The sequence below is a fragment of the Engystomops pustulosus genome, chromosome 1, assembly GCF_040894005.1.
Source record: "Engystomops pustulosus chromosome 1, aEngPut4.maternal, whole genome shotgun sequence".
NCBI classification, from domain to species: Eukaryota; Metazoa; Chordata; class Amphibia; order Anura; family Leptodactylidae; genus Engystomops; species Engystomops pustulosus.
Window position 1 is genome coordinate 243,569,974 of NC_092411.1, and position 23,094 is coordinate 243,593,067.

The window sequence follows — 23,094 nt, forward strand, 5'->3', positions numbered from 1 at the left end:
AAATGGGTTTTAAGAGCACGTTTGAAACTTTGGAGGTTAGGTATTAGTCTGATAGTCCGGGGCAGAGCATTCCATAGAATTGGTGCAGCTCTAGAGAAGTCTTGGAGACGCGAGTGGGAGGTCCGCACTAGGGTAGAGGTTAATCTAAGATCACTGGCGGATCTAAGAGCATGGGTTGGGCGATAGACTGAGATAAGAGAGGAGAGGTAGGGGGGTGCAGCATTATACAGAGCTTTATGGATGAGGGTTATTATTTTAAACTGTATTCGAAAGGAGACTGGCAGCCAGTGCAGCGACTGGCATGAACTGTAGGCATACATGGTCCCCTTATCAAACGAGCTGTGTCAGGCAGAATTTTGGGTTGTTTTCATGGCTTCCACAACAAACTTGTTAACTTTGTCGCCACCCTGCTGTGTAATCCACAAAATATACTGGCAAACTTTTATCATTTACCAATATTATTTCAGCGCTTCTTGCGCATCTGTTTACATTCCCCTCACCCGCCATATCCTAAACTTATAAGAACGCTACTACAATTGATCTTATACAAAAGGTTCTTAGAAGTGCTGTTTGGGGAGTAGCCTAGAGACAGGGGCTTGGATTGGCGAAAGCTCGCCTGGCAGCGGAGCGCCAGCTCCATGCCAAGATCCAACTAACATAGTTTTAACTGCAGCACCTTTAATCTACTACTAGTTCACTGCCTCCATACATGGTCCCCTTATCAAACGAGCTGTGTCAGGCAGAATTTTGGGTTGTTTTCATGGCTTCCATGTTAACTTTGTCGCCACCCTGCTGTGTAATCCACAAAATATACTGGCAAACTTTTATCATGTACCGATATTATTTGAGCGCTTCTTGCTCACCTCCTTTGGTTCCTCTCTGCCACCCATTGGTTTGAAGCCTGAGTCCATTTAGGGTATGTCGCCATGCCACTCTCTAGTCTGCCTCTGCTGCCGCTGCCTCTGCATGCCGTCCCCTATAGTGTCAGGGTCAATTATTGGATGTTTTAGATGCTATCTAGCTTCATTCTGTCACTCTGTCATGGCCATGCTGTTGCCCATAATTTTGGCATAATGGTGCGATTAAGCAGCCTCAGAGGCATCCATGCATGCTGCCCCTGCTGTTTCCTGTCCATTTCCGTGGTGTTTCCATCCTTTTCTGAGGTTCCCAGGTGTTTGGCCAAGCTTCCCTGTGCAGAGCCTTGGTCCCCTTGAAAAATGCTCGAGTCTCCCATTGACTTCAATGGGGCTCATTATTCGAGACGAGCACTCGAGCATCGGGAAAAGTTCGTCTCGAATAACGAGTACCCGAGCATTTTAGTGCTCGCTCATCTCTAGTAAGTAGTAACATGCCGTGTTGCTACTTACCGAGCACAAGCATTTAAGTCTAAACACGTGTGTTTCGGAAGGAATCTGTATTCAGGGAGGAGACTCTCCAGACATGGATGTAAGGACCAGCATTTGGTAGGAGTAATTAAAAGCAATCTCTGCCAGCTCCTATTGTGGCCCCTCACCTCACGCTCGTATCTCCCCATCAGATTGTGACCTCTCACCTCCTCACATTGTGGCCTGTCATCTTCCTCCCATATTGTGGACCCCCTTCATCTCCTCATATTGTGGCTTCTCTCCTCTCCCTCTCATATTGTGGCCTCTCATCTCCCCCCATAGTGTGGCACCTCTCATCTCCTCCTCGTATTGTGGCCCCGCTCATCTCCTCCTCGTTTTATAGCCTCTCATTTCCCCCTCATAGTGTGGCCTCTCTTATCTCCTCCTCGTATTGAGTCCCCGTTCATTGTCTCCTTATATTATGGCCCTTCTCATATTGTCTAAACTCTCACCTTCTCCTCATATTGTGGCCCCTTATCTACACCTCATATTATAGTCTCTCATCTCCTCCTCATATTGTGCCCACTTTCATCTATATATTGTAGTCCCCATGCATACCCCAGTATTGCAAGCCCCCTCTCATACACCCATATTGTGGTCCCCTTCTCATATCTTCCCATGTTGTGGGCACCCCCCATACTGTGGGTCCACTCTCATATGCCCCAGTTGTAGACCCCCTTCTCATATCCCCCCCATATTGTGGGCCCGCTCTCATACCCCCCCATTTGTAGACCCCCCTTACATATCCCACCATATTATAAAAGTTTTTATCCACATGATCGTACCGATCCAAAGAATAAAGTACATAGTGTCATTTGGGGCCTACAGCGAAAGTTGTGAAATTCAAGCCCCCAAGTAAATGGTGAAAATGCATTTTTTTCACCAATTCTATATATTTGGAATTTTTATCCTGCTTCCCAGTACACGGCATGGAATATTAAATACTGTCACTATGAATTGCAATTTATTACACAAAAAACAAGCCCCCATGCAGCTTTATTCATGGAAAAATAAAAAAGTTATAGTTTTTGAAAGTGGGGTGTGAAAAAAGGAAACACAAAAACAAAAAAAAGGCCTTGGTGTTAAGGGGTTAAACATAATCATAAACATTTCTATGTCACATAGTGTCCGATCTATCAAAATAACAAATGTCAGCGGTGAAAATGTCAACACGCCCCTGCAACAACATTACACTAAAGAACAAAGGGGAGTTTAGAATTTGGACAGTAATGTGAAAGTCATTAAAATAGAACATGGAAAAATAGAAAATGGCACCAAATGCCTTTAGCTTCCCTCATTCATGGCATTTGCATTGTGTTTAGAAACACAATGCAAACGCCAGGGGGGCGGGCTCAACCTGATTGCATATGTGTTTCCAGTGATCATAACCACCAACCGGCGTTCTTTATTATTTACCTGCAAAACACTGGGTGCTCGTTACCCACTGGAAACATTTATAATAATCCTTTTTTTATATAGCACACACAGATTATGCAGCGCTGCACAGAGCTTGCCAAATCAGTCCTTGTCCCTAATGGGGCTCACAATCAAATCAGTGGGGGACATTTACTATGGTGTTTCTGCCAGTTTTGTGGCGCTCTCACCACATGTTCTGCTCTCAGACCTATTTATTAGCTGTCGGGGACAGAAAAAATGACTTTTTCCGCCTGCTCCGACTCTTCTCCGAAAAGGGGCGTGGCTTTGGCGGAGTGGAAACTCAGACACAATTAATATGTGTCACAGCCATTTTTGGGCGCTGTAAACTGGCGGAAAGTAGACCAAAAGAAAACTGGTCTAGCAGGGACTGTTGGACACATTTCTGGTGCTCGGGACAGATTTTGGTCCCAGGGACAGAAAATGGTCTTGGGGACAGAAAATGGTCTCGGCGCCAGAAATGTCTCTGCACAGCTCTACAATATTAAATGTGTGTCTTCTTTCCGACAGCAGGTCGGTAACAAAGCCAGTGCAGACACCGACACTTTAAGTAAATGTCCCCCAGTATGTTTTGGAGTAAGGGAGGAAACCGAAGGATCCGGAGGAAACCCACACAAACACGTAGAGAACATACAAAGTCTTTGCAGATGTTGACCCTGTGATTTGAACCCAATACACCAGCGCTGCAAGGCTGTAATGCTAACTATTAATCCACTGTGCCGCCCTAGGATAAGGACGAGCCCTACCCCCGGCCGTTTTTATTACAAACCCTGTGTGTGACCGCACCCTATGTCACATTTTTTTAGTTCATTATATGGAATAACGAATGGAGCTACTAAGAAGTGCAAATTGTTACGCAGAAAACAATCTCAGTTCTCAGTTCTATACATAAAAAAAGGAAAAAGACCCGGCTTATTGGAGGGGAAAAGGGATAACAAACGAAAAAAACGAAAAAATTGAAAATGTATCTGTGCATGACATGAGGCTTATTTATAAATGCTCCTTATTTTTCTGTATATAACTAGTTATGTGGTGATGGTGAGAGACATGAGAGGCAGTGTCCTCCTGAGGGCCCTGTGTGTGTGACCAGCAGCAGCTCAGTGACAGGGAAGTGAAAATGAAATTGCCTTTTTCCGAGAATGGCCGCTCAGGGGGGCGGGGCTGACCAATCAGAGCGCTGCAGCAGCCGCGGCTCCGCCCCTCCCCGTCCTTGTGCTGAGCAAACATGTAACAAACAATCCCGGGAGGGGGGACCCAGTGCTGAGCTTCACTCACTTTCCTCTCCTTGTTTTGCTTTCGATCTGGAGCCGTCACTTTTAGTTTTGATCCTGCGATCACTGACTACTGGTATGTAACTTGCATTTTTGCAGTCGGCCAGCTCTGCTCCCTGCACCTCCATCTGGGAAGAGGGAGTAGAGCCCTGTCATCTGCTCTGTAGCTTCTAGCAATGTCTCCACATTGACTCCTCACAGGAAGCAGGGCTCTTACGAAATAAAAAAAGCACACACTGACACACAGAGCCAGGATGTACCCCCCTGAAGCTGGTAATAGGAAGGATGGAGTGCTGCAGGTAATGTGCATTATTACATCTCATGCTCTATGTGAGCACACCACAGCTGACAGGCTGCTATTTATGACAGGAGCGTCCAGAATAGCTGTGATCTCAGCCTGACACATACAGGGAGGACTGGGAGCAGAGGCTGCACACATAGAAGGGGGACGATAGTGATGTTTTATCTGTATTTGTCACTGCTTGTTGTATGATCACCTCCCTTGCTCTGTTATATCAGCATTAGGCACTGTAACAATGATTGTATTGTCTGTAGCTAGTCACCATGTAACTTTTGCATAGACTAAATTATAATATGTATCTGAAGTTGTGCCTGTTTGGTCACATACAGAACTGCCTTCTCCATGCTCTGCTGTGTAAATATGGATAAGTGTGTCCTGGCCTGTGTATTAGTATGTTTATAGGTTTATGTTATATTGTTGTTATTTTATACAGCTCTAGTTGTATTTTGCTACTTGTGTCGCCATGTCACTGTATGGAGTAAAGCAGTCAGGGGAGGAAGTGGTTAAAGCGCTCTAAAGCTTCTTCTCGCCTTTCAGTCAAGTTAGTTTTGTTGATTGATGTCTCCCAAGGCCAATGGGGTTGTAGAGTTGGGGACAGATCAGCCAATCGCTGCGCTTGTAAACACGTCAGAGGGAAGGAAGGTCTGTGCTGGCAACTTGTACTAAGCAGCGGGGGAAGGGAAGTGCAGGCCCAGGCTGGCTGTGGCACCATTGCCTCAATCCAATAACTCCACAAAAACCTATTCTTTATAGGGCGTCTGTACGTGAAACAAGACTCACCTCTCAGGAGGCAGGTGTAGTCTAAATAGTACTGAAGCTACAGAATATAAAGAAGTTATACCAGGCGTAACTTCGATCTCATGGGGTCCAAAGCTGCATTCACACATGGCGTTTTGAAACGCAATACAACAGCGGAGGAGATTTGCCTAATTACGTTGTGTTAACAAAATGCTATCACATGGCAACACAACATATCCACACTGCGTAGACATTATGTTAAAGGACATCTACCACCAGGATGTAGGATTGTAAACAAAGCACATAGACATGCTGGTGTGTGACCCCCTCTGGCAGGATCTTCTCTTCTCGGGGACTACAGGCTCCATAGGTGTCGGGGCACGGTCACACAGTGCCTTTTCATTGCGCTTTGAAACACATTACAACAGCTGAGGAGAGGTGCTTTGCCTAATATCATTACTGTTAACATTTGGGTTTACAGAACACAATGTAAACATGTTAACATGTGCATGGCCTCTTTCCTTCTAAAATCAACTTTTAATGTGTATGCTAATGAGCCAGAAGGGTTTTGGGGAACATAGATTCACAGGCTGTTACATTGTGCAGGAGCACACCCGCTCCCACTGTGTGATATTTCAGCAGGCATAGAGAAGGGCCGGAAAGTGTTCCTGCACAGGAACACTAGTGAAGCTGCAGAATGGAGGGGCTCTGGTAACAACCTCAGAGCACTTCTGACTAATTAGCATAATTTTAAAAGTTGAATTTGGAAGGAGGCCATGGGTGATAACACATTTAAGATGCCTGGATCTATGACCCTGGATTATAATGCTTGATTTTGAGGGCAGATTTCCATTAAGTAGCGCAGTGCGTGCAGACATAATGGTGATGCCACATGTGGCATTTTTGGTCCTTTTTTAAGCATGCTTTTCAGTCCTTTTTAAAATTCATCCGTTTTTTACCGTTTTTAAAACTCATGCGATTTTAAACGGACTGAAAAGCATGCTTAAAATCTGACCAAAAACGCGATATGTGCCTGGTCCATTTTTAAGCAGTCCGTTAAAAAACGCATGCGTTTTTGGATGGACTGCTGAAAAACTGACAAAAAACGGGTTTAAAATGCCACGTGTGGTATCACCTTGAGGTTTATGGCACGCGTGTCGTTTTGAACGTGTGTTTGGCCTGTTTAAAGCAGTCCGTCAAAAAACGCATGATCTGGCCGTAAAATTGGCGCCCAGATCACACACTATGACCTGGCTGGGCGATTATCGTGTAAAATATGTCCTATATTCTGCTGTTTTGTGGCGGCAGCTGCTTGACTTTCTAAGGAGAGGGAAGAGGAGCGCTCTATAGACATGCTCGTCCTGGCGCTTCATTCAATTAGTGAGAATGGAATACCCCCTCAGGCCTTGGTCACACGTACTGCTAGACGTGACGCTAGCGCACAGGGGGTGGTCCTCGGCCCAAACGCACGTGTGTTTCCAGAGAACCGTATGCGATTGCGATTGGCTTATCAATCGCATGCGTTTCTCTGGAAACGCTGGTGCGTTTCTCTGGAAACGCAGGTGCGTTTGGACCGAGGACCGCCCCCTGTGCACTAGCATCGGGTTATGAAGGGACGCTTAGCGGTACGTGTGACCGCGGCCTTAGCAACCAGATTTTTGTCACTTCTCCACAGGACAAAAACAACAAATGGTACAATCCCTTTAATGAGTTAAGCGCATTTCCTCTTTAATAATCTTACAGATTGTGGATGCAAAGCAAATAATGGAGGAAATGTAGTCCTTAATTGGTAGTTGATCTATTTTTCCTCTATTACCTGGGGGGCCTCTCCATTTTGGTTTATTGGTAGGTTTATTTCTCACTTTCAATGGATGTGGTCACATTTAGCATTTGTTAACACACTGTAAACACAATCTTATGCAATGTCAACACAAGGTTAACATAGCGCTTAAGCAAACACAATGTTTGCGCATTTATTAACACAATATAAATGCGCTGTTGACTCTGTGTGAACGCGCTCTATGTGTTACAGCATTCCATAGGTTGGTGAAAGTGAAGATTTTGTAATCCAGTGTTTATAGAGCACAAGAAGAATTTTGATTAATTTTGGTTCCATTTAATTACGATAACAGGAAGTGTAACAGGAAGCACATTGAAAACTTGCTTACATTAAATTTTACTTTTTGTGTTTTCATATAGTTTAGCAATATTTCCAAGTGGTCTGGTTTATTCTTTTAGGACTTGGACACACGTTGCGTTTTCATTGTGTTTTGAAACGCATTACAACAGCGAGGTGATTCGCTTAATTACATTACTGTTCGCATTTGTGGTAACATCACGTTTACATTGCATTTTGTAAACACGTGACAACAATGTGTTTACATTTTCATTTTGTTAACACAATGTTGAAACATACATTAACATCACTTTTTGTAAATGCAAATGTTAACAGTAATGCAATTGGGCGAATCGCCTCTCCTCAGCTGTTGTAAGGCAGACACAACCATTTTTGTTGCATTGCGTTTTTGCATCCTTGAAAAACGCATCATATTTGCATATTGGATTTTTCAATGGGTTTTAGGTTACAGTGTCTTAACTCGGCATTTTCAACGGCCGCGTTTATTTTTGTGTTATTTCCGTGTTTATTGTTTTTGAGGTGCGTTTTAATTGCGCTGTTCAAAATGGTTGCGTTTTGAAACGCATGTAATTACATGCACAAACAGCAGGGAGAAGATCGCTGTGTTTTTACAAATTTCAAGAGACATAGCTGCCTCCAATAACCGCACATCAAGCTTTGCGCAAACGTAAGCAAACATTTGAAAAATGCATGGGTAAAAAACGCATCCGTTTTCAAAGTATTTGAAATCGCAACAGAAACGCGTCAAGAACACCACCTGTGGCACCGGCCTCAGAGTGCTGTCACACGTACCATTTACGAGTGCAGCAGTAGTGATGGGGGCTATACACTATATCTCATTATTTAACCTATGGATTAACTGGATCTTCTGATGACTAATTTTGGGTTGTGTTCATTTTTTGGGCCTAGTTTTTGGTGTCATGCTTTAATTTTCTGAATGTTCTCTTCTATAAATTTTCTTTTAATTTCCATCTTTCCATTTGATTACAAAGATCCAGCATTAGCTGGAGATGGGGAAATACTTATCAATGGTGTAAGGCTGCATGCACATTGCCGTTTGCCCGCCGCACTGTAGCACAGCGGGCACACGGCAGTGCGGGGAGAAGAGGCGGAGGAGGTGAGCGCAGCTCACCCCCGCCTCTCTCCATAGGAACATATGGGCCATGGCGCCGTAATACGGGAAAATATAGGACATGTCCTATCTTTTCCCGGGCTATGGAGCAGTAAGGTGCCGCACGTGTGCTGCACCGTACCGCTCCCGTACCATGCCGCGAGCCCATCGAAGTGTGTGGGGAACGTAAATCGGCCGTATATACGCCCCCTCATACAAGTGTGTGAATGTAGCCTAAGGCCGGCGCCACACAGGGCGCTTTGTCTGCGCTTGCAAACGCAGACAAAGTCGCGACCACCGGGGCGGGCCTCGGCCCGATCGCATCGGCGTGTGTTTTGCGTTAATTCGATCGGGCCGAGGCCCGCCCCGGGTGGGCGCGACTTTGTTTGCGTTTGCAAGCGCAGACAAAGCGCCCTGTGTGGCGCCGGCCTAAGGCTGGTGCCACACGCACCGCTATGTCTGCATTTGAAAACGTAAACAAAGCCGCACCCAATTAACGCAAAACACCGGCGGCTCGTTCCCAATCACAGGCGTTTCCATGGAAGGCGCGACTTTGTCTGCGTTTGCGTCTGCGTTCCCGTTGTGGCGCCGGCCTTAGGCTATATTCACACAATGTATGCCCGCTGCTCACCCCCGCCCCTCCCCATAGGAAGATACAGCGCATGGCGCCGTATCACGGGAAAAGATAGGACATGTCCCGTACAGGGCCGTGAGCCCATAGAAGTGTATGGGGGACGTATATCGGCCGTATATACGTCCCCTATACATGTGTGTGAATGTAGCCCTAGGTCTTATTTTCTGTAGTGAAACAAGTTATGTGCAATGTAGGTTAAAGTTCATGAAATGTTCCTGTAAGATCAGCACCTCCCCCTCTTTATCTAATCGGTGTCCCTGAGTAAATATGGAAATACCATTTTGCTTGTATTATGTATAGAGCTTTATCAATGAGCTCAGCTGTGAGGGACCTCCTGAAATGCTCAGATTAGGAGATGAAGGCGAGGGCACACCCCTGCAGCAGAAACACTCAAGAATGTCCGCCTGAGCTCTGCTCTCCTGGAAAACAGGTCCGACAAGCGAAAGTCTGGAGCGTATAATGTCACATACAGCAGGTCTAACAAGAGCTTTAAGCAGCCCTCCACTGGTGTTCAGTTACTCCTGAAATTGCCCATATACATTACCATAAAGTTGATGAAATTGGCCAATTTCATCCATAAGCGTTGGTAATATGTGGCAAAACTGCTTCTGAATCGCAACATAAAGCTATAAAATGATGTGACCCTGCACAGCAGGTTAGCTATGGTATAATGGCTTGCTGCTGATATATCGCTGCCCCCAGCAGATTTGGGCCCATTTATGCCCTGTGCTGGCGCCGGCCCTGGGCTTATTATTACCAGTCCAACGGCATCGGAAGTTTCAGAGACTTGTGATCCACTGCAAAACTTTAACACTAAAGATAGGCCAGATCTATCATCCAGCATCAACCGCTCTGATAAATTAGGAACATATTCAGATTGCCTTGGTTTCTACTGGCTAAAGGTGATGCCACACATAGGGGGACATTTACTTAAAGTGTCGGTGTCTGCATTGGCTTTGTTACCGACCTGCTCTGGGAAAGAAGATGCACATTTAATATTGTAGAGCTGTGCAGAGACATTTCTGGCGCCGAGACCATTTTCTGTCCCTGGGACCAAAATCTGTCCCTAGCACCAGAAATGTGTCCAACAGTCCCTGCTAGACCAGTTTTCTTTTGGTCTACTTTCCGCCAGTTTACAGCGCCCAAAAAGGGCTGCGACACATATTGATTGTGTCTGAGTTTCCACTCCGCCAAAGCCACGCCCCTTTTCGGAGAAGAGTCGGAGCAGACGGAAAAAGTCATTTTATCTGGCGCCGCCAGCTAATAAATAGGTCTGAGAGCAGAACATGTGGTGAGAGCGCCACAAAACTGGCAGAAACGCCATAGTAAATGTCCCGCATAGTGTTTTTGGTTCGTTTTTCAGCATGCCTTTTATAAAATGAATTCATTTTTACAACCTGTTTATCTATTAAGATAATTGGGGAAAACGGTAAAAAAACAGATGCTTTTTAAAAAAGCGCAGGCTTAACCCCTTAAGGACGGAGGGTTTTTCGGCTAATTTCTCGCTCTCCAACTTCAAAAATCCATAACTTTTTCATTTTTACGTGTACAGACCTGTGTGAGGGCTTATTTTGTGCGTAACAAATTTTACTTTCCCGTAATGTTATTTATTTTAACATGCCGTGTACTGCGAAGCTGAAAAAAAATTCCAAATGTGGAAAAATTGAAAAAAAACCGCATGTGCGTCACGTTCTTGTGGGCTCAGTTTTTACGACTTTCACTCTTCGCTCCAAATAACACGCCTACTTTATTCTTTGGTTCGGTGCGATCGCGGTGATACCAAATTTATATAGGTTTTATTGTGTTTTAATACATTTTCAAAAATTAAACGAATGTGTACAAAAAAGAAAAAAAATTTTTTGCCATCTTCTGACGCTAATAACTTTTTCATACTTTGGCGCACGGAAATGTGTGAGGGGTAATTTTTTGCGAAATGAGGCGACGTTTTCATTGCTACCATTTTGAGGTCTGTGCGACATTTTGATCATTTTTTATTTCATTTTTTATGTTATGTAAAAAGGTGTAAAAGTCGCATTTCGGACATTTGGGCGCCATTTCCCGCCTCGGAGGTCACCGCCGGCCGTAACCGTTTTTATATTTTGATAGATCGGGCATTTTGGGACGCGGCGATACCTAATATGTCTGTGATTTTTACTGTTTGTTATGTTTTATATCCGTTCTAGGGAAAGGGGGGTGATTTGAACTTTTAATATTTTATTAATTTTTTTTATTTTTTAAACTTTTTTTTTTTCTTTTTTTTTTCACTATTTTTTAGACCATCTAGGGTACATTAACCCTAGATGATCAGATCGCTCCTACCATATACTGCAATACTACAGTATTGCAATATATGGCGTTTTTGCAGGTCTTACATTACAATGAGCCACTGGCTCATTGTAACGAACCTGCATAAACCATGTAGCCTCGTGTCAAGAGAAGACCCGAGGCTACCATGGTAACCGATCGCCGCCCCCCGATGACGTTCGGGGGCGTGGCGATCGAAAAAAAGATGGCGGCGCCCGCGCGCCGCCGTCTTTTAAACGCCGCCCGCGACTTTGCGGGCGGCGTTTAGAGGGTTAATAGCCGCGATCGGTGCAAGCACCGACCGCGGTTATTAGCGGTGGGGGTTTTGTGCAAAATGCAAAAACCCCCACCTCTGTATGAAGAGGACTCAGCCCGTGAGCCCTCTTCATACATCCCTTATACCTCTGCGCCGTAGAGCTACGGTGCAGAGCGTTAAGGGGTTAAAAACTGACCAAATACGCCATGTGTGGCATCACCTAAAGGCTGGTTGCCTACAAGTGAGTTTGTGTGTTCAGGATTTACTGGACCCAACCTAGAACTGCTGAACTGAACATATTGGGGCAGATTTATGAAGTGTCTGAAAGTCAGAATATTTCCAGTTGCCCATGGCAACCAATCACAGCTCCCTTTTTAAAATATTCATGAGCACTGGTTAAATTAAAGCCGAGCTGTGATTGGTTGCCATGGGCAACTGGAAATATTCTGAGGGTGCGGTCACACGTCCATTTTGCTGCATGCGTTTAAAAACGCATTGCTACAGCTGAAGGGATATTTCCCTAATTAAACAGCTGTTAACGCTTGCGTTTACAAAACGCATGCGTTAACCGTGATGTTAACGCATGCGTTAACAATGTGTTAACAGCCGCATGCGTTAACCGCGATGTTAACACATGCGTTAACGCTTGCATTTTGTAAACGCAAGCGTTAACAGCTGTTTAGTTAGGGAAATATCCCTTCAGCTGTAGCAATGCGTTTTTAAACGCATGCAGTAAACGCGACGTGTGACAGCACCCTGACTTTCAGACACTTGATAAATCTGCCCCATTAGCTCAATCAGTGATTCTGGGATGGATCCAGTAAACCCAGCACACAGCAAGTTTGTCAGAACAAACCCACTTGTGGTCACCGGCATTAGGATGAGTGGTCACATGATGCAGCGGTCACCCACACGTTCTGCTGATCTCAGGACTGTACCACCTACATCATACTGCTGAAGATGGTGATGTCTACAAGGTTGGGTTAATACCTTGTCACGTTGGAGTTTTTTGACCTTACCTTCTGCTGTGTGGGCACAAAAGGTTTCCAAGTCCCATCCTCTGTAATCTTGCTCATTATACTTATTTTTTGCCCTTTTGTGTTTGCAGTGTAATGTTTCTTGTTATTGCTCCTTTATTTATTGCTTCACATTTTAATTTTCCCATTTACGTGACCTTTATGCACTATAAATCAAACACCCAAACTGATACGTCATTTGTTACCCGGGAAATTCTCTTTTATTTGCACTGAATTGGCAGGAAATGACATTTTGAGAGTATATTTTGGGTGACATCATTCTCAGCTAAAATACTTCCCATATTAAAAGACTGTGTACAGTATTCACAGCCAAAACCTGTAGTGTATTGACAAACAGAGAAGTAATTTTATTGTTTATTCAGGCGGTCCCCTACCTAAGAACACCTGACTTGCATACGACCCATAGTTACAAACGACCTCTGGTAATTGGTAATTTGCTGTACTTTAGCCCTACGCTACAATAAACAGCTATAACGGTTATCAATGGTGTCTGCAATGAAGCTTTATCGTTAATCCTGATTCTTATGACAATCCAACATTTTTAAAATCCAATTGTCACAGAGACCAAAAAAATTTTGACTGGGGTTACAGTACAGTACAGGTTACAGTAATAAAGTATACAGTTCCGACTTGCATACAAACTCAACTTAAGAACAAACCTGCAGAACCTATCTTATATGTAAACCGAGGACTGCCTGTATTACATCTCCCTTTATAATCCATCTGCTTTTGGCTTCAAAACTGTATTAAAGATGCTTTTCACTTCCTCCATCTACTTAAAGGGCACCTGTCACCAGGTTAACCCACTAAACCAGGGGTCAGGAACCTTTGTGGCTGAGAGAGCCAAGAACATCACATATTTTAAAATGTATTTCTGTGAGAGCCCTACAATATGCACATGGTTCCCAGTAGATAAGTAGCCACGGCACATGTCCCCCAGTAGATAGGTAGCCCCAGTAGGTACCCCAATAGACAGGTAGCCACATCACATGACCTCCACTAAATAAATAGCCCTAGCACAAGCCCCCAAGTAGATAGATAGCCACAGAACATGCATCCCAGTACATTGGTAATCATGGCACATGCCCCCAGTAGATAGGTAGCACCATCACATGCCTGCTAGTAAATAGCTAGCCACAGCACATGCCCCCCATTAGATAGGTAGTCATAGCACATTCCCTCAGTAGATAGTTGGCCATTCCACATGAACCCCCAGTAGATAGGTAGTCACAGCACATGCTCCCCAGTAGTTAGGTAGTCACAGCACATGCCCCCAGGCCCAAGTAGATAGGTAGCTCCTGCACATGCCACCAGGTAGCCAGAGAAAAAAAGTGAATACTCACCTTTCTGCTCTCCCTTCTTCTCGCTTCTCATCACTCCCACGCTCTTCTCTATGACCCAGGCCCCGCTGCTATCAATGCTAAGGCAATGGCACCTGGGTCATAAGGAACAGTGGATGCTGCTCTACTCTGACACAGGCGCTGTCACCTAAGACTGGTGCGGCGATGGCACTTGGTCACTCAAAGGACGCATGCAGTGGTAACATTCCTGCCTGCATCCAGTGATCATCGCAGTGTGTGTCTTAGATTTGTCTGAGAGCCAGATGCTCCCATCAAAAGAGCCACATATGGCTCCCGAGCCATAGGTTCCCTACCCCTGCACTAAACCAAAAGCCCCCTCAGGTAGGGTATGAAATGTCATTTCTAGAGTTCCCTCTTGAATGTAAAAACTCATCTGTTTCCCTTTAAAATAACTTCCCCAAAGTCAGGCAAATATGACCCTTCTCATCCCATTTTCACATGAAATGAGGCAAGTTTTGTGGTTGCAGGGAAGTGTCTCTTCAGAAGCCCCTAACTTTTGTTCTTTAGGACCTAGAGACATGCCTTGTGTGTCACATTAAAGGTAAGGATCTCCTATTTCACATCAAATCAAGATTAAGGCTCTGCGAGCTACAGAACTGGATCTACAGGCAGTTAAATATAGGTGTGCATTTTCAACTGTGTCTTTAGCTGCCTGTATCTTCGGTTCTGTAGACCATAAAGCCACAAGCCTGATCTAAAAGATGGGATCCTTATCTTTAATATGACACCAGCCTCAAGTATTAAGTGCTATAGAACAGAAGATAGTGGCTTCTAAAGTGACAGTCCCCCTGCAACACTAAAGTTGACTCATCTCATGTGAAATTGAGTTAAGAAGAGGCATATTTGCCTGACTTTGTGGGAGATTTTTTTTTTTTTTATAGGTAAACGTGTGGGATTTCACATAGAGGATGGAAGGAAAAGGACATTGCATACTCTACCTCAGGGGACTAGTAGTTTAGCGGGATAAAACCTGGTGACGGGTTCCCTTAAAGCAGTGTGACGGGTTATTTTTTTTTAAAGCCCAACCCCTGACAGCAGCTTTAGTGTCCTAGGACCTTGTTCTAGATGGAAAAACTGCCTGTGCTGGGCAAACTTTGTGTTTCAATTGGGTTGAGGTGTGGACATGACTGCCACTCAGTTGTTCTCCTAGTGCAGTGATGGCTAACCTATGGCACTGGTGCCAGAGGTGGCACTCGGAGCCCTTTTTGTGGGCACTCAGGCCATCACCAGAGATGACTCCAGGTATCTTCCTGCAGTCCCAGGCAGCCCAGGACTTGCTGTGCACAGAGCTATATTAAAGTGACAGCTGTACATGGGACTATTTTCTGCTTTATTAGTGTCCTCAGGTGCTGGTATCAATGAAAACTGTGACAGAGAAGGGAGTATAAATCACAAATAAAATTTCTGTGTTGGCACTTAGCGATAAATAAGTGGGTATTTGTTGTAGTTTGGGCACTCGGTCTCTAAAACGTTCGCCATCACTGTCCTAGTGGTTGGTTTTTTACATGAATCGGTTTTGTCCAACCTCTTGAATATTGTTTGTATACAGGGGATTTGTACTTTCTTTTTCTCATGTATGAGATTGAAGGTGATATCCTCCGCCAGTCCTGTATAACTATATGGTAAGAAGCAGTGGGCATGCATCATAAGTTTTGTTACGGTTTAGTACCCTTTAAGCGAATGGAAAAATATGCAGCCAAAATATTCAAATTTAACCCTCTGCGGTAACACTAATCCCTAAAAGAGCTTTAGAAAGGTGTTGTCTATAGCAGACCTCCCTTTTATGTTACATTTACACATCGGTCACGTTTTTTTTTTTTTTAACCATTAAATGATTGAAAACCACTGTTTGTGCTAGTCACACAGCATGACTGCAGTATGTGAGTACACCCTAATATCGCTTTGTATACAGCAAATATCTTTAATAGTCAAGTACAGATATCTTATTTAGTGTTTTGTACACTTGTCAGTGTAGGTTACACTATAGTTCTATTGTTAGGATGAGAAAAAGGAAGTACAGGAAGGAAGATGAAGGACGTTAAGAAACTTTACTTATTTCTGCTATCTCAGACTACTGGCTTGAGATGGCTCTTATATGTGCGCTCACCTAATCTTAAGAAACTTAGAGTATTTTCTTATGCTAAATTCACAAAACTTCTTTAGAGTGTTTTTCACCTCCGTACTAAATAATGTATGAGATTGAAGTTCTTTTCTTATTAACCTGTATTGTACTGTTTAAGTCATGTAGAAATTAATGAGTATGGTGACTGGCCCTTAGGTTAAAAATGCACAAATGTGGTTGTTGCGTAAATCTTGGACCATGTGAAGTTTGGGGCCTCTGACTTCAAATTTTGTGGGCACTGCATCCCCCATAGAATGATAATCTGGTCTTATGTATACAGTGATTTCCCTGCACCTGGGAAGGGAGGAGGGCTTTCTGTAACTAGGGGCCCCTTCTCCTCCTCGGGACCCCCTGAACACAGTCCCATAAACCGCTCCTGATGGTGGCCCTGGCCGGGACGAGACACCAAGCATCCTAGTGATAGATTAAATAACCGCGCAGCACGTATAATATTCATGATTTCGTTACAGTGCTGTTGTATGGGGGATATTCATTTTATATCACTATGATCAGTGGAGTGCTGTCCCTGGCACATTGTTCGGTCTGTGAAATCTGCCCTACCGTTGGCCAGGTCTCACTCTCCGAGCTGGACAGTGTGTTTTTATCTCTTACACGGAGAGCTGTCCAATTCTCCAACTTATTTGCTATATTTTTCTTCCACGTGTCTAGAGCAATGAGGGTAAAGGAACAAAATTGCATAGACATAAAGGGGAGAAGTGCCATCTGTATGTAAGTTCTCATAGCTTTATATTTTTTGATTCAAACACTGCACCAACAAACCAAAATGTGTGTCTTCGCCCTAACACAGTAAACTACATTAGAAACAACAATCTTGTTGGTCAGGCATGCTGTATTCTTTAGTAGGAGCCAGTCCAGATATGCCACTTATAATAATTGTGCCTTACTTTACGACCAATTTAGTTTTTGGTTACAATAAAACAACATGTTAAACCCTGCAGTGCAGAAACACTGTGAATACATTTGCATTACAGTTTCCATTTCTATTCCGTCAAAGGCAAAACACGGCGACAAAGTTGTGTAAAACGAAACTGTAGTTATTTTCAGATTTGGAGCCCATGTGACAGGAAAAGGGTTAAAGTAGCAGTTTCAGGATCTGCTCTGTTCCCTTCACTGTGTGTTCAGACTTGCATTGATGTTTTACTTGAGGTTTGCAAGTCCTGACAGAATTGGGAGAAGTTGGAGTAAAGAAGGAACAGTGGGATACATTTATTAAAATGAAATGCCCCATTTCTGGCATTTTTCTCGAGGCTTCCTATTGGAAAGGGGTTTACCTATATGCAGAGTATACCCTGGTCTAACATTACATTTTCTAGTTGGAATAGTCACAATATCACAGAATGTTGATGTCGCTGAGATCTGACAGTTGTTGTTGTAAAGACTTGCAGGAAATCTACTACATCAGTGGTCTCCAACCTTTATGTATTACGGGGACCAGTTGCACCAAAATTTTTTTGGTCCTTGGGAAAAGAAAATGGCATTCTATAGCCTCCCTTTATGTCCCTTGCTTAGCCCCCTTAAAAATAAATATATGTATACTTGCCTCCAACGGTCCTCTCCTCCCTGTGGCTCCAGGTTCTTCTCCCAGCGGCTTCCCGGCAGACGGCCAATGGCACTTCTAAGCACGATGCCAGTGCGCACACACTATGACCTATCTGCCACGTCATAACGCGTGTCCACGGACAACGCACACGCTGAGTGTCTGCCGTAAAGCTGCAGGGCCAAGAAGAACTAGGAGCTGTGGGAAGAAGAGGAGTGTCAGAGGTTAAGTACCGTATATACTATAGTAAAAGCCGACCTGAGTATAAGCCGAGGCCCCTAATTTTACCACAAAAAACTGGGAAAACCTTTTGACTGGAGTATAAGCCTAGGGTGGAAAATGCATTGGTCACAGCTTCCTCCCAGTATATACAGCCGGCCCCCTGCCCCGTCATACAGCCGGCCCCCTGCCCCGTTATACAGCTCATTAAAAAAACAAAGTGAATACTCACCTTTCCAATGCCTCCCACAGGTCTTCGATCTGTTCGATCCGTCTGTCCGTGGCACATTTTTTATGCTGAAAAACTTGGCTTATACTTGAGTATATACTTACATGCTGGCGTGTGCCTCCTGAAACAGAATCCATTATTATTTTTGCTCCTAATAGCTCAGGTTTTGAGAAATGCTTTGCAAATGAGCCTCAGGGGCCCCACATGGCACCGTTTTTTGCTAATTATACACGCCTACATTTAGGAAGGGAGGATAAAGGCAGAAACGCCAATGGAGGTGTGAATAATTGGCAGACAAAGGCGTGTGTTCGGCAAGCCAAACCCCATTCTCCAGATTTGTGATAGGGTCTTATCTACAAGATACACAAATGTCTGATCAAAGAGCTATACAAATAGGGCAGATTTAACAGGACTTGTATAGTGCACACTAACTATATAGTTTGCTAATGATCAAGACAAGCTGGGCCTGAGATGGCTTGTACTGGTGTGCAACTCAATCTCCTGGATACATCAAAGGCCAGAGCCTCCTGATGTATCCGGTGGGGTGCACGACACTGAGCATAGACCGGGTTGTGATCTGGGAGTAGGGCGCACACATGATATGGTTATCGCTAATTTCTAACTGTTACTTGGACTTTGTAATTTATGTACTTGGAGAACAAGGTGAGCGAGGTTCAGCGCTAAGAATGTCATCACTTGCCTCAAATAGTCCTAAAGTTATATGTAAACACTAACACTACTGCCATGAAACATCTGAGAGTCAAAGTACTCATTGCTGTCATATTGTGTTCTTACTTCTTGGACCAGTTCATGCCTCATTTATTTCATCGTTTTTTTCCTTGCCCCTTTCTTGCATTTTGATGCCTTTTTATTACAATTTACTTGAATGTTTAAAAAGTTTACATCTTTTATATTTTGTATTGCCATACTCTTACACCCATAACTTTTTCATACTCTGGTCTATGGAGCTGTGGTTTTTATTTAAAGAGAACCCGTCATGCAAAATAACCCCCCTAAACTAAATATATTTTCATAAACTGCCATTAGAGAGCATTGCCTCTATCCCTTCATTGTCCCTCTACATGCCTGTAAACCTAAGCAGTGAGGTCCTAAAGCTGTATGCAAATGACCTGTGAAATGTCCAATGAAGCATTAGCATATTCAAGCTGTCCACTCTATTCATGAGTGGGAAGCACAGCCACACCCCCAGTGCTTGACTGACAGCCTGTATAATGATGTGAGGCTGTATAATGATGTGCTTCCTGGTGCTGGTGGCCACGCCCCCTGCAGCCTGTGTGTGTGTATAGGAGAGATACAGCAGCTCCAGGCAGCCATGTTACAGCAGAACATGTCAGATTCATGTGTAGCTGATGTCTGTGTCTCCCACCTGTATATTAGGAGGATGCATCATGTCATCAGATGCAGCACTCACACTAGCAATACTTTACTATACATTACACACAGACATGAGCAGGGGGAGGAGAGGGGAGGGGTAACAGGGGTGACATCACTGCCTCTGACCATGTGACCAGCCTCATTTACATAATAAAGAATAGATAATTTTACAATGAATAATGTATGAAATAACTAGATAAAGGCTGGGATGGGATCCTTGTGAGCTGCTCCAACAGGTAGTAGTGACTGGACAAGTGACACAGACCTGATGACAGGTGTCCTTTAAATATAAATATATAATATGGGGGTACATGCATGGAATAATATTTTCCTATAACAGGGATTTTGTGATACAACGGTGGGTAATATGTTTATGATCATTTTTGTTAATATTTTCACACGAAGTAAAGAGTGTGATTTGAACTTCAGATTTTTTTATAATTTTCTTTTTCCTTTTTTGCACAATTTTTTTTTTTTAAGACTCCGGTCAATATGGATTCCATACACCTCAAAGCCATGTTGCCGGCAGCACTTAACCCATTCATTGTTAAGGCATTAAGAATAGTTTTCCTAATTAGTTGTTACTGAAGAACCTTGTGGTTCATTGTCATTAAGATCAAATGTACGGTATGTAAAAATAGCAATATGTCTGTTTTATTAAGCAAGCATTATTTATATAATATTTTAACATAGTTTTCTAAGTGTGTTACAATTTTATTCTACAAAGTTCAATTTCACTGCTCCTCGTTTGTCTGCGCAGATTCTTTTTGAGTGTATGCCATTTGTTTATTAACGTGGACACGTTTTCCGGTCACACATGTTATATGGAATTTTTCTGTTTCGTTAGGCTGAATAACATTGTTTACAAATGAACCTGCATGAACCTTGGGGCATGTGTGGAGCAGATCAGCCATGAACACTACTTCAGTTAAGCCGAGTGATTTTTGGACTGGCAAAACCGCCAGACACACGAAGCAAGGTTCACCTAGTGATCTCAGCCATGTGCTACTTTTGACAATGTGTAGTATGTAAATATAATGGTTTCATGATCCTGACGAGGAACCAGGGTGGCTTCACATATATTTGTCAGATTGGATGGGATCATAAAGGAGTCAGATTAGTGTGCTGAACTGTTTTCCCTCTTCATTTGGGTCAAAGATTAGAGCCGTACACATTGTCCATAAACGTTGTCTCTCCCGACTCCCTGATGTGCATGTAAATTAGCTTTGCAGCAAGTTCATGTAAAACAGAGACGTCACCTGAGAGCGTTTTCTGGCAGCGCCATGTCTACTGAGAACAATGGGATCAGGAAGGTGACTGCAGTCTAGCTGAGGTGGTCTGAGATACAACCCCCTATAACAGTGATGGCGAACCTTTTAGAGCCTGAGTGCCAAACTTCAACCAAAAGCCATTTATTTATTGCAAAGCAATTTAAACAGTAATTTATTTTTCCCTGTTCTTTAACAACCTTTAGTCGTATCAGCCTCCTGAGGACACCAATGCAGTTAAAAGGAGGAGAGCAAATTTGTCTATTGTTGCAAGAAAATTCTGCATAAAGATTCTTTGAGTCCTGTCTGGTGAACTTCATTCTGGGGTGATGGCCTGGGTGCCCACAGAAAGTGCTTTGAGTGCCGCCTCTGGCACCCGTGCCATAGGTTCGCCACCACTGCCCTATAACGTCATTGGTTTATGCCTTCCAAAAAGCTCCCACAAAAATTATCCGCTGGCATCTTGCTTTGCTCTCCACATTTAGGACTTGTGCATGCTTGGCCCTACGAGCTGAGTATTACATATGTATGGGGAAGTCATAAGAAGTAACACTTGGTGAATAAGTATCAGAAATCATCATCTTTCTAATGAATTATGCCCTAACTGTAATTAAAAATTTCGTTGTAGTAAATAGATTGTAGTATTATTTATGTGCTATTTGATACTGAAGGTCTAAAGAATAGCACTTCTGCTGCACACGAAAAGAGATTACCCAGTACAGAATATTTGACACATTCTCACCCCTCAGTGTATACATACTTGACTGACACAGGCATTTGTACTTGTTGCTCCTCTTCCCCAGTGACTCACACCAGAACAAAACGAGAGGGAGGAATGTGACCCCTGTCAGACTTTTTCCAGTTCCCGCAAATCTACTCCCAGAGTTCAACTCCTTTCCCAGTAGTAAATTTCCAATTATGACTTGTTTGTCATTATTTGTCTCCACCAGCTTTGGTTACATTGGTTTTACATGTGTATTAATTTTTAGAATACTTTTTAGCATATTGATATATTATATATATATATATATATCAGATATACTAATGAAAACCTCCCAAAAGACGGCCACTAAACACTTAGAATAACCTCCACTTTATAAAATGTTGAGCCTATATGACACTACTTGGGGTGCTGCAGTCACACCCCTTAGGTTACGTTTATAACTCCTTTCAAGTCCTCCTATGTAAGCATAGGTCTGGCCAATTCTGGAAATACCTTTACAATTGGACATATCCCACTGCTCTATTTGTCCTGTCCAGGTAGTAGGGAAGAGTGAATCTGTTTCCCCCAGTGATGTCTCTGTGCTTATATAGACATTAACCTCACTGTAGACCACACAAACTGTATGCTCAGCAGATGCCTGGTATGGATGGAATAATTTGCATCCGTCCTCCCTAGGCTATTACAGCCTCCGCTGATCTTACTCAGCAGCAGGGAGCAACAACATATACAGGCGGTCCCCTACTTAAGAACACTGGACTTACATACGACCCCTAGTTACAAACGGACCTCTGGATATTGGTAATTTATTGTACTTTAGTCCTAGACTACAATAAACAGCTATAATAGTAATCAAATGTGTCTGTAATGAAGCTTTATTGTTAATCCTGGTTCTTATGACAACCCAACATTTTTAAAACCCAATTGTCACAGAGACCAAAAAAAGTTCTGGCTGGGATTACAATGATAAAATATACAGTTCCGACTTACATACAAATTCAACTTAAGAACAAACCTACAGACCCTATCTTGTATGTAACCCGGGGACTGCCTGTACTGTACATATATATGCAAAATGGATACCTCCGTCTGTTAGTATGTGTCTATGGATACACTCAGCGCATACACAGGTAGCTTTCCTGGCATGAACCCTGAGCCTATCCCAAAAAACAAGGGTTGAATGTAGCCTTATTGTGTTAGCTGGATGTAGTCATGTGAAGTAAAGTGGAAACCACTCAAAAACTGGTGAGTAAACCATTGTTTATATTATGCAACTTGTGTTCAGATATAAAGGATGTGATTACGTTACTGACCTTATCAATATTACGGTGACTCCTGTTTTAGTAATCGGTCACATATTTGGACATTGTGAGCAGTTTGCATAACATTTTACGATATTGCACAACTTTTGTCCTGTACGGTTTGGCCAGCAGCCTTTTATTAGTAGCTCATAAAAAAAAAGCTAAAGTATTGCTATTCTTCAGTAAAAAACAAGGATACCTGCGCTGGCTATAAAATTAGGACTATTAGGTTCGGATAAACGCTATACCACTAACGGATCTACAAATTATTTAAACATCAGTGTGCACGATGCACTAACCTGTAAGTGGCAC

General features: G+C 43.3%; 1 protein-coding gene across 4 annotated transcripts in view; it reads left to right on the forward strand.

The window, feature by feature from the left end:
• Nucleotides 1-4,037: 4,037 nt before the first annotated feature.
• IRF2 (interferon regulatory factor 2) overlaps nt 4,038-23,094 on the forward strand; it is a 55,538-nt gene continuing 36,481 nt past the window's right edge. The window contains exon 1 of one of the 4 annotated variants that reach the window (XM_072123085.1): nt 4,038-4,166. The gene's annotated coding sequence lies outside the window, so the exon portion shown is untranslated. Of the gene's footprint in view, nt 4,167-4,191; nt 4,390-9,418; nt 9,442-12,458; nt 12,549-23,094 lie in introns of those variants that run through there. The other 3 variants (XM_072123090.1, XM_072123105.1, XM_072123098.1) reach the window with 3 other exon arrangements.